This window comes from Meriones unguiculatus, chromosome 3 (genome assembly GCF_030254825.1).
Source record: "Meriones unguiculatus strain TT.TT164.6M chromosome 3, Bangor_MerUng_6.1, whole genome shotgun sequence".
NCBI lineage: Eukaryota > Metazoa > Chordata > Mammalia > Rodentia > Muridae > Meriones > Meriones unguiculatus.
The window spans coordinates 113,715,916-113,729,123 of record NC_083351.1 but is presented as its reverse complement, the minus strand read 5'-3'; the positions used below and the strand labels follow the sequence as shown (position 1 = coordinate 113,729,123).

The 13,208-nt window shown below is 35.1% G+C and overlaps 1 long non-coding RNA gene across 1 annotated transcript in view; it reads right to left on the bottom strand.

Moving 5' to 3' along the window:
- Positions 1-2,902: 2,902 nt before the first annotated feature.
- Positions 2,903-13,208, bottom strand: part of LOC132653124 (uncharacterized) — a 223,589-nt gene continuing 213,283 nt past the window's right edge. The window contains exon 9 of the long non-coding RNA XR_009590837.1: positions 2,903-8,184. This is a non-coding gene — a long non-coding RNA (uncharacterized LOC132653124). The remainder of the gene's footprint in view (positions 8,185-13,208) is intronic.

Below are 13,208 nucleotides of genomic sequence, written 5' to 3'. Positions count from 1 at the left end.
CAGGCTCTTTGACCTCCCCATCCCCCAGACCTGCTAGGCCACAGAGGAGGACTTTGGAGCCAGTCCTGAAGATACCTGATAAAACAGGGTCAGATGAAAGGGGAGGAGGTCCTCCCCAATAAGTGGGCTTGGAAAGGGGCATGGAGGAGATAAAGGAGGGAGGGAAGTTTTGGGAGGGAATGAGGGAACAGGATACAGCTGGGATACAGAGTCAATAAAATGTAACTAATAAAAATAAATAAATAAATAAATCAGGAAAAAAGAAAGAAATTTTAATGTCTTAAAACAAAACTATAGAAATTTCTCTCTTAACCATTGCTTAGAAATCTTAATGTCTGCATTTATAAGGATTTTTTTTTAAAGAATATGCTAGTCCCCACTGAGTTATGTACATGCTAGTATCTGTTATGGCATTTTCACATTAAGTGTCATGTAATTCTCTCTTCCAGGATATATATGACCACCACATCTAAAATCAGAACAGATATGACAAGAGAACAGACATAGCATTTTGGGCAGTTATTATTCACATTAGTGTTGCAATGTTTTCCCATGACTCTCACAATATCCTCAAAAGATACAGTCTTTACCAAAATTATATATAAACAATGATGCAGTGATTCACAATGGTCTATGATGTGAGTGAGACTCTTCAGTATACAGATGCCTGTGAATTGTCCAGGGGTCATCCTACTGGTATAGCCATATTTGAGTCATGCATGTTCCTGTGAGTAACTCTTATAAACCTTCTGGTTAGCCATGCTAGACTTTTATGGATTCTGTTTGTCACTTGTCAATGCCTTTTCTATTGGAGGTTATTAAGCATTGGTCCCTGTCTCAATACAAACTCTGGTAAGGTACAATGAGTGAGTGAATAAAGAAAATTTCTATGTATAAGCAATGGGAATTTGTTTATTAACAAAAGTAGAATTGTGTCCACTTCAAAAAAAAAAAAACAAATAAAATGGACCATTATACTAAACAAAATGAGCCAAAGCAAGGCACTGAATGACAGCTATAACATTATTGTATTGTTCCTTATTTCCCCATCTTGTAGGATCACTGACCTCTTGAATCACAGTAGTTGTAGAAAACAACATCATAACATAATAAGACAGCCCATCAACATTGCCTCACAGAAAAATGTGTAAAAGCTAGCAAAGAGAAGAACGCTCATAGGCCTCTCTATCCTCAATGATGAATAAACAGCTAACAACTACCGTGAAGAGACAATTCATTGTAGTGTCATGATCCACAGGTTATCTATAATTTTGTAAAAAAAAAAACCTCAAAAATACTTAGTTTATCAAGTTCTTTTAAGTGAAATCATTTTGTATTTGTTTTCTGGAGAAAACATTTTAAGAAAAGCAATTCATTCTTCAGTCATAAAGAACAAAACAATCAAATGAATTTGTAAGAAAGAGTACAGAGATAAATATCATCATTTTAAACAAGAGAAATCAGACTCAGAAAAATAAGTATCACATAGGTGACCGTTAATGCTAATGGCCAACTTGAAAAGATCTAGAATATACTAGGAGCCAAATCTCTGAGTATGGCATGAAATTTGTAGACTCAATCAAATAAGGTAAGACTGACTAAATGTGTGCCAAACCTATAGGGTCTGCCCCTTTGTATAAAGTGAAAGTGAGCAGAGACCCAACATCCACCCATTACGCTGCTTCTTCTTTCTTTTCCTTTCCTTTCCTTTCCTTTCCTTTCTTTCTTTCTTTCTTTCTTTCTTTCTTTCTTTCTTTCTTTCTTTCTTTCTTTCTTTCTCTTTCTTTCTTTCTCTTTCTTTCTTTCTCTTTCTTTCTCTCTCTCTCCTCTTTCTCTCTCCTTCTTTCTCTCTCTCCTCTCTCTTTCTTTCTTTCTCTCTTCCTGTCCTTTCTTTCTGTCCTTTTGTCTTTCTGACTTTGGTTCATTTTTCAGCTTATTTACTTACATCCTAAGGGTGCCCTCGTGCCCCTCCCTGCTCTCCTCCCAGGCCCCACCACCACATTCCTCTTCTCCCTCCTTCCCTTCTTCCTTTCCACCCCTGAAAAGGGGAGGTTCCCTTCCCCTGTATCAACCTTCTCCAGTATATCAAGTTGCATAAGGATTGAACACATCCTCATCCACTCAGGCCAAGCAAAGCAGCCCTGCCAGGTGGGATTGATCCAAAAGGAGGCAAAAGAGTCCATGTTAGAAACATCTCTTCTACCTCCACCTGCCAGGAGATCCACATGAAGACCAAGCCGCCCATCAGCCACATGTGTGCAGGGGGCCTAGGTGCAGACCATGCATGCTCCTTAGTTGACATCTAAGTCTTTGTAAGCCCCCACGGGCCTGTGTTAGTTGTCTCTTTTTATCTTCTCGTGAGGTTCTTGTTCCCTCCAGGTCCTGCCATCTTTGTCCCAGTGCTTCCACAGGACCCTCCGAGCTCGGCCACATGCTTTGGCTGCAAGTCCCAGGATCTGTCTTGATCCTCTGCTGGCCGGAGCCTTCCAGATGGCAGTCAAGTTACCCTCCTGTCTACAAACATAGTAGAGCATTATTAAGTGTCAGGGGCTAGCTCTCCACCGTGGAGTGAGTCTCAGGTTGGGCCAATTATTGTTTGAACTTTCCCTCAATCTTTGTTCTCTTTTTTTCCCTGCCCTTCTTGTAGTCAGGTAACTTTTGGATCAAAGGTTTTGTGGGTGGGTTGTTGTTACCCTCCTTCCACTAGTCCTGCCTGACTAAGAGGTGGTCACTTCAGTCTTCACGCCCTGCCCACAACCCCATTTAGGTGTCTCAGCTAGAGTTACACCCATATCCTCCCAGGATCCTACCCTGTTGCAGGCCTCCTGCTTGGCAACGAGATGTTCCCCCTCAGATTCCCATTTGGTTCCCAGCCCTCTTACCTTTATCCCTGTTCTCCCCACATCTGATCCCTCTCTTGTTTCCCTCCCATTCCATCTCCTGCTCAGTTCCCTCTCTTTATTCATTTCTGCTGTCTATTCTATTTCCTCTTCTGAGTGACCTTCCAGGACCCTGCCTTGGGCCCTCCATGTTACTTAGCTTCTTTAGGTTTATGGATTGAAGTATGGTTATCCTGTACTGTAGGCCTAATATCCATTTATAAGTGAGTACATACCATGTGCATCTTTCTGGCTCTGGATTCTTAACAGGACAGAATGTTACTAGCAATCTCAAGTTCCTGCTGCCAGGACTTCTACTTCATGGGTTGTAATCTCATGTTATGAGCTCAACAAAAATATTTCCTCTTTAATTTTTTAAACAGTTATTTTGCCAGAACATTAAGAAAAATAAACAGAACAGTTTTTGTTTTGTTTTCTTGTATGTGGAACCTTGATTTAAGACACGAAAGTAGAATGAGGACTCTTTGGACATAAAAAAGGGATTCCTAACAGAGTAAAAGGGGGATGCATGGAATGGAGGATTTTCAAGTATTTTATAAATGTCCACAATTTTCACAGTTATAACATTCTTTTATAATTAATATACATGCTATTTTAAAAGACATAAAACAAATGAAATTAAAATCTCTAGTGCATTCTGAATAAATAGTTAGCAACAGTGGTATAATTCAGTCTCAATCCTAAAATCCCAGAATTAGGAGAATTGGTGTCTCCAGGCAAAAGAAGATAAATGTTAGATATCTAGAAGCGAAAGCAGATTTATCTTTTTCAAGCAAAGGTCTCCCTAAGAGATCTTTTGAGCACCTACACAGATTGGCTAAGACATGTCCACACTGAATAATGAATTATTTTTATTTTAAACTAAGTCCATACTGATCCATATGCAAAAACTTGGAAGCATGCTTAAAGATAAATCAAAGTATATTTATAAGCTGAGACATTGCTAACATATAAAATTAACCATTACATGATTCATTTTATAGAGATTTCCTGTGATGGTGATTACTTTCATTTCAAATAATCCAAATAGGAAAAGGAGGAAGATACAAAATTCAATGATTTAAACAACAACAAAATTACACTGATATTGCTTCACATTTTGGCAATTACTGAAATTTTGACTTGCACTTTGTTTTATTTTACAATTACATCTATAGCTTTATAGAATGGAAATGTTTTCCTTATTTAATTACAAAAGTACTTTTTTATAATAGAAAAATTAATAATCCTCAAATTGTTAATCCCCTGTCAATATGAAACCATATGGTGTCAACTTCTATGTAGCCAGGTAACATCTGAGTCATTCTCACTCTCCACAACTTGTTCATTGTTGATCATTAATGAAATCTTTTTATTTATTTATTTATTTTTTTTTTTTACTTTGAGAATAAAGCTGTGGTTTTGTACAGGATTTTTGTCCATTTTTTTAACTGAAAGCTATAGTTATAATTTAGTGGGTTATCTGTGTCAGAGACAATGACATTTTACAACAGTGAATACAAAAGGAGACTCACAAGACAATGATTTCATAAATGTGACTTGATCTAACTGGTAGAAACAGCAGTGAGTAATACGATGGTTTAGAATCTTCAGATTTTATTTTGTAATTGTCCTTTCAAATATACTGTGACATGCTCAAATGAAATAATGGGAAAGAAAGGTATTCAAAAGTTCATTATTGCATGATCAGTATGAATTTAAGAGTTACCTATGCGTTGCTCAAGCATTATGTCAATATTAAGGACACTTGAGCATTTCCATCTTCTATCCTTTCCAAGGTTTTATATTATGGCCCACAGTTTTTCACCCCCAGTCTTTTATGCTGATCCAGTTCCATTTTTTGCAGTCTATTGTTTCTTAACAGTCATTGCTCTATCATTTGTCCTTTCCTAGTATGAATGGTTGTAGTAAGGTAATCCAGAAATCATGACTCTCAGAAGAGAAGGGTTTGTTTGTTCAGTTGTTTGTTTTTCTGTTACAGGCAAACATACTAATCTTGCTCTGAAAAGAGGGTGGTTAAATTTTACTTTCAAGAACAGAATATTCTCCAAAATTCAACACACAAACACAACAGAATAGTGTGTACAAGATAATCTACAAACATAATTTATATATATTGCATAATTTATGTTCAATGCAATATTTAAAAAGAAAAATAAAGTTTTCCTTCAGATGAGCACACAAAACTTTTTGTTGTTGTCAATCAGAAGATATTTTAGAATGTGGCACAGAATTTGAAGTTCACTGCTTACATTCATCCTGTGTTTTGGTAGCACAAGAGATGGTCTAGCTTAGAAGAGGAGAGGCGATGTTACAGTAACAAAGCCAGCAAACAAAACAAAGGAAAAAAAAAGTCTCCTTGACAAAATCCATTAACACTGTTCTGGTTTCGTTTTTTGTTTTCTGTTTTTTTGGTTTTTTCCAGCTTCCCGACTTGGTAAAAATGAGGCCTGTATATAATGTCTTTGTCATTATTTAACAAATTCTGCGAAAGAGAAGGGTTTGATACATATGAGACAGTGTTCACAATTTCACAGGCTGATGGCATCTACTATAGAGAGGAAACAATAAGGGTGGTAGACGCAGTAACATTCTGTGACAGAAAGAACTAAGCTGTCTACCTGTACAATTTGATGTCCTTCCTCCCAGTCATGTCTACAAAGTTTAATTCTATCTCTACCCTTTTTATAGTTGGTGTGAATATGGAGTTTCTTTCTCCAACCCGGAAGAAAGAAGTAGAAGACAGTGCAACAGCTGGCAATGGACAGAACTTTGGGATTTCATGTAGTGTCATGCTTTCCAGTTTAGTTCCATTTATGTTTGTTTGGAAGTCTTTTGTTTCTTTATTTGAAGACTATCATATGCATTTGTCTTCTAATGGTACCAAAAAAATAACTATATTTTTGCTAGCTTCTCATATCATAGTCTCAGATCATTAAGACTCACTTTCATGTAACATAGTTATCTTCATTGCTTTCAAGAACTGTAGCAAAGAATCCAATGACAGTGGGGAAAAGTCTCATATTCTACATGCCATCTGCGATGGAGAGGCCAAAGCCCCTTTTCTCCATCTCCTATGTCAGAGTTATTACATTACATCTCAGAATAATCATCAGTGGTTCTCATGCCTCAAGATACACAGAAAAAGTTAACTGATTTCAAAAATCTAAGCTATTAAATGTAATTGGAAATTTAAAAAATCCAAGCCACTAAATTGACTGTGTTTGGACAACTCATCGAAAATATCTTTAAATTAATAAAATCTGCAGATTTTGGCCATATAGAAAAACATATATGCAACATTTCAGGGAGCAAGCAAGCTTTCTATATCTTTGTAAGATCAATATTCTAGTCTGTACATGCATCCTTAAAAACTGTCATCATCTTTTGTCCCTGAAAAGAGATTTTATTTTCCTTTATTTCCTTACATTATCTCTTTTTCAGACTTTCCTTGTAATGGTCATTAGCAAAAATAAACAATTAAACTGTGATTGGATGATTTTAAATATCTCCTTTTCCAGTTTAGTTTAGCACTCAAGTTTCATTCTCTTTGGTAAGGAGTAATGCAAATAGCTATGAGAGTTTAGACAATTAAGTTTGATGTGCACATTTTTAATTCTCTCAACTGCGATAATGCATGGATCTGCATTGTGCATATTAAAGAGCACAATGAACAGAGGCTCTTTGCCCAAAGATGCAAACACAAACATTTTAACAAAACTCAGAAAAAAAAATATGACTTCTCCAAAGGTTTCCTTCTCCAATTCTACCAGCTTTATAATCTTTTTTATTACTCCTCCAAACCTAGCTCTCCATCAAAAATTATAGCTCGATCATAATATATCCAATTTCTGCTCCAAAATATATTCATTCCTATCATATAAAAAGTACATATATATATATATGTATATATATATAAAGTAACATATATATATATATATATATATTACAATTTGTAATATATTGGTTCTTTACTTTCTGAAAATATAAGATAAAATGTATATGAATCTTAATGATCTCTTAAAAGAAAGATAAATCTTACATACTTTAAACATATAATGAGTTTATGTATAATTCCTAAATTTCTGAAGAAATTTTTAGAAATGATGTTTGAATTTGCTCTTAATATTAGCACTGAGTGGGAAAATGGTACATGTATACTAAATTCCTTCAAACAAGTTGTGTAATTGGATCCCTCTGACCAATCATTTACAAGTAAGATAGTAATATAATGGGCTGAGAATATTGTTTCTCATTTGAATCATGGGTCTACTAAGCAAAACAGCTTTATATTATGTTCCCACTCAAAACTGTCATATAGTATGTACCTACATAGGGAAATATTATGTCTCTGAAGTAGAAAGATGAACATAGTTTTGATGGTATAGGAATCTCATGTAATATTATGTTTATTTTTAAATCAGTAAGCCGTAAATTCTATTTGTTTGCTTTACTTATTGAGAATAGTCCACACTGTTTTTCATTAGTTTACCTTATTTGTTGTATTTAAATTATCAACTTTAACACATTTTAGATTTATAAAATATTGACAAATTAATGTTGCATGTATTTATCTGGTGGCAGACTCATACAATGAGGAGTATGAATTAAATGATGGCCAAGTTCAGGAAAGAGAGAGATAAATTTTAGTCATGGAAATTTTCTGTTAAACAACAGGAGTAAATGAAAAGTATTTGATGTTGGGTTCTTAAGGTGATGGTTATGATAACTCCCTTTTTCCTTTGTTTCTGAGGAAAAATACTTGGCTTCTTAGCTCTTCAGACCAAGGACACCCACTTGTTTCTGTAAAAGTAACTTCACAGACATAGCACTAAAGAAACTAAATGCATGATCAAAAGGACTTCACAATCAGACAGGATGGGACTTGAATTTGCCTGAACTATAGTAAGTGAATTTTCAAACAGTTTACACAGAATCAGAGATAATTACTATAGGATACAATTTCCCTGACTGTTAGTTATCTTTTCAGTCTCATTTACTCTCCTCTTCCATGCCAATCCAAGTAGGATAATTGGATACAAATATAAATTATGATATCTGAAGCTACTTAGTTAGCTATCTTTGAAGAAACATTAAAAACTGTCCAGATAATCAAAGAAAGCGATGAGGCCAACTCAAACCATGGTTTCTCTTCTTTGTTTAGTTTTTTGTTTCTCTGTTTGTTCATATTTTTTAAAGATCAGACTCAGGTAGAACTTCATTTATTCAAAGATGAATAAATCCAAGGAAAATCCACTGACAAAATGGATCTTGCATAGTACTCCTGCAAGCAAAAGGGGGAAAAGGAAAGTGTGAGACAGTACAGAGCTGAATAAAATGTACTGACATATTACAGCAGAAATAAAATGAAATTACAGGCTGAAACTACTTATTCTCTCAGTAATAAAAAAAAAGGACTCTTTAAAACAAAAGAGTAATGTAAGCTGCAAAAGTTATGGAAACAAAATTTATGAAAAAATATGCATTTTGTAAGTACTTAAAAAAGAATAGTATAAAAAACATCTAATTAATCTAATTAATTTATACAAGGTGAATACTTATTCAAGAATAAACTTACACAGTTGAGGGAAAAGTTAATTAATTTTATAAAGATAAAATAATCATTGGAAATATATACAATGAAAATCCAACATGCAAATTGTTAATATTCTTAAAAATTACTGGGTTTTTTGTTTGTTTGTTTGTTTGTTTTTGTTTATTTTGGAGAGAAAAGCATTTATTTAAATGTGTAACTCTCAGATCATGTTTCATCACAGAAGGAAGGAAGGACAGGAACCTGGAAGCAGGAACTGATACAGAAAACTTGGAGGAGTGCTACTTACTAGCTTGTTCCTCCTGGCTGGCTTAGCCTGCTTTCTCAAACTACTCAGTACCATTTGTCTAGGAGTGCCACGACCCAGAGAGGGCTAGGCCTTTCCTCATCAATCATTAATCCAGAAAACGCTCCGCAGGCTTGTCCACAGCCCACAGTGCTGCCACCAGTCCAGTGGGAGCATTTTTTTTTTCAGTTGAGGATCTTTCTTACCAAATGGCTATAGCTTGTGTCAAGTTGACAAAACAGTAGGAAGCACAAGGATGGATGTTTCATTGAGTTGTTGGGGTCTGTTGGTGTCTTACCCATTTTAAGAAATGGTCATAGAGCAGAAATGGGATAGGATTAATCATGACCTGAACTTGTTCTTTCATTTTCCCAATAGATGACTACAATGATTTCCTATATCGCTGTGGTTTTAGGGAATAACACTTCCCAGTTACATGGGCAGCATTCTGCATGACAGTGCTTGCACAAAATCAATGGCTAATAATTGTGAGTTATTAAACCTAACGTTTTGTTGAGGAATGTTACAGGAGAAAAGGCTGACAAATGGCAAGATTCATTTTTGAGCATTGTCTTTAAGAATAATTACTTTGTCAGTCCTGTTGTGTCTCTCTCTCTTTTTTTTTTAATTTTTTTTTTAAAGTAGGAGTTAGTAATACCCAGAGGGGACAGGAGCTCCACAAGGAGAGCAACAGATGCAGCAACAAAAATCTGGGCATAAGGGTCTTCCCTGATACTGATAGTCCAACCAAGTAGCATGCATGGAGATAACCCAGAACCCCTGCACAGATGTAGCTCATGACAGTTCAGTCACTTAGTGGGTTCCACAGTAATGGGAACAGGGACTGTCTCTGACATGAACTGATTGGCCTGATCTTTGATCACCTCCCCCTGAGGGGGGAGCAGCCTTACCAGGCCACAGAGGAAGACAATGCAGCCACTCAGATGAGACCTAACAGACTAGGATCAGAAGGAAGGAAAAGACCTCCCCTATCAGTAGACTTGGGGAGGGGCATGCATGGAGAAAGAGTAGGAAAGAAAGGATTGGGAGGGGAGGAAGGAGGGAACTACAGTGGAGATACAAAGTAAATAAAGTGTAATTAATAAAAACAATTACTGTTTTTAAGCCAAGTGAATTGATATAGATTTACTTATTTTAGGAAAAGCAAACAACAACTTGGATGATGAAGGATTATATTGTCAGCATGAATGATACACTGACTCACCTGGCAAATTTGTTGAGCTTAAAGTTTGAAAATATATTTTTAATATATATTATTTTTTCCAGAAAGACCTGACAGTCAGGCCACACACATAAAGTCTGTCCTATCATCAACCTTGTCCTTCGAAGTGGTAGGTGAAGAAGCCAAGGAGCAAGGTCTAGGGGTTTTAAACAAAGCAGAAACTGAACTCAATCAGTTCCATGCTAAAGCAAGTTGTTATTGACAAAAGCATAAATATTTAAATACTGAAATGGAATAAGTAATGATCCAATGGCTATATCACACACACACAAATGAGAAAATATAATTGGTGCAGCAACTTGGAAAGGACAATAAATTCAAAAATAGAAGGATTTTTAAATAATTTGTAGTAGTGTAGCATGTTTTAATTATTTATTTTATTATGTTATCAATATCAATACATTGAGAATAGCTCAAAATAGTACTGCCATCCCTAATGTTAGAAAAAAATTATAACATGTTTGAAGAAAAGACTGGATAAGTATAGAATATGTTTTCTTATATAAAAAAGAACTCAGGATGTAGGTCAATTATGGAGAATCTGTTTAGCCTGTTAGAAGCCTGAGTTGGATCCATGTCAAAACACACACAGGCTCATATCTGATAACACTACTTTATGTACATGCAAAGTTAGAAAAATTATACTTATATATCCTCCCTTTTCACCACAATTTAGAGGTTTTAAATAAAAAATAAAGTATAAAGTCAAATTTTATTAATGAGAAAAAAAAGCATTATATAGAAAATGTGAAATAGATATGAAACAGAAATGATATAAGAATGGAGAAGAGAGGCATGTGTGAAGAAGGGGGAAGGAAGGTGGGATTGGAAGGGGAGGAGGGATGGGTTTATGGGGGTATACAAAGTAAATAAAGTATAATTAAAAAAGTTAAAAAAAAGAATGGAGAAATTTTGTGTTTATATAGTTAAATTATTTAAAAAGAGAGAAAAGACTCATGATCAGTTCAGTTACAAAATTCAAATCAAAACATTAAAATTTAAAAGTTCATCTGAGTTAGACAAATATAAACAATGAAAATAGCATCGCAATATTTAATGTCATAAAATTAGAATTAAAACTGAATAGTACCTGGAGTCCCCTTTAAAATGATGATTGGAGCACAAATAATGAACTTCTAAATTTGTTGACATAATAATACATACATGCATACGTGTCTGTTATGGATATACATATAAATAGTGAAATTCACATCTGCACACATAGAAATATTGACTTTTATATTCATAAACAAATTCAAACCTCACACATAAAAATAAGGATAAATACATATGTAAGTATTTCAACACCAACACTTTTCTTAATAACTTTATGTACAGTCTCAGAGTCCAGCCATATTCTGAAGGGTATCATGGCTTGAAAATTTTTTGGCTGGAAAAGAGCCAGCTTCAGTGTGATGTGCTCCCAGGAGCAATGCTAGCTGCCTTTACTTCCTCTGGCATGTCCTCTAGTAGGCTCAATGTGTGGTTTATTGAGAGAAGTTAGTTGTGAAATATACAACAGTCATCATCAGAGGAGGCAGATTAGACCTGCAACACTAATGTTTAATTAACCATTCTCGCTTATCTTTATTTTTAATTTGGTCTCTGTGCAATTCCTGCAGGACTTCGATTCCCTGGTAGGTTCCCATCTACATTTCCTTCCATAAAAGGAAAATTGGAATTTAAGAGTAACTGATTTAAAAATATATCTAATGTGATGGTTTGGTAATAAAAGGGGAATCTTTTCAAGGCCTATTAGAAAGCTACTGAGTAAGGTCTTCATTTTCTCCATCCATCATGAGCCTTGCTCTTCGTGAAGAGCTATTTTGTCTCAAAGTAACAAGTATTTGAATTGAATGGATTTTGGCTTTTAGAGAAAAGAAAATATTTAAGTATCAAGTGTTTGAAATTTGTTTCACATAATCCTTCAACTAAACTCCTTAATTTCTAATTTAAAAAAAAAACTGTTATGATACAGAATATGGACTTGCAACAGACATTCACACCTCTGGAGTGAGTCTGAAAGGAGTTTGTAACCTGTTTTCTCAAGTTGTCCTTCTCTTATGCTAAAAACTGGTCTGTATCCAAAAGAGCTCTGTAATCCTGCCAGTTTGTTAATAACCCCTGTTAGTGGGAAACTGAATTGGACCAACTGAATGAAGCTTTAATTATCTTCAAAACTACATGTCAATTTGGGGGTGTCAAAACTAGATGTCAGCTTTGTTGCTGAATGTAAATTAAACTCTATAAGCAAGCAGTGTAGTTTAAACTGATTATAGCTTAAGACCTGTTCAATTAATTCATAGTGAGTTTTGTGCTTTCAGTGTTCAATCACTGTGGCTGGATTCTCCTCTCAAAATTTGTATAGAAGAGATTTATTAAGACTTTTTTATTATTACTTATTACAGTTTATTCACTTTGTATCCTAGCGGTGGCCTGCTCCCTCATCTCCTCCCAATTCCACTCTCCTTCCCTCTTCTTCTCCTATGCCCCTTCTCTAGTCCACTGACAGAGGAGGTCCTTCTCCCCCTCCATCTGACCCTAGCCTATGAGATCTCATTAGGACTGGTTGCACTGTCTTCCCCTGTGGCTTGGCAAGGCTGCACACCCCAGGGGGAGGTGATCAGAGAGCCTGTCACTGAGATGATGCAAATTATTAGACAATAATCAGTACGAGTGTCATAAAAAATATTAATATAAAGGCCAAGTAGCTACTGTTAGATTTGCACACATTAAAAAAAATTAGACAATGTCTAAGTGTTCTGTTTAAGCAATGAAACAGCCAATAACAGTGTGTAAATCCCTGAATGTGGCCGTGTTTCAATAAAACTTTATAGGCACTGATGTTTGAATTTCATGTTATTTCTGTAAAGTATTCTTCCAGCTCTTCACAATCTATGGAAATGCAAATAACCAGAGAAAGAGAGCTGACAGCCAAAGGCTATGTATTATATGCTGCCTTCTACTGAATTAATTATAAGTAAAAAAATAAATAAGTAAAGAAGAAGATGTTTATGTTAATTTTCTATAATGTTAGTTTCACAATATATTTAAAATATTATGCTAAGCATCTTAAGTGTATAATATACATGTATTTGTGTGTATAATATGAACATATATGAAATAAAAGTAATGTATTTGTTTTTCGCTCATTAGAAGCAAAATACTCTGATGTGGGCAGGTGAGATGGCTCAGAGATAAAATGCTTACTGCAGAGCCTCATGA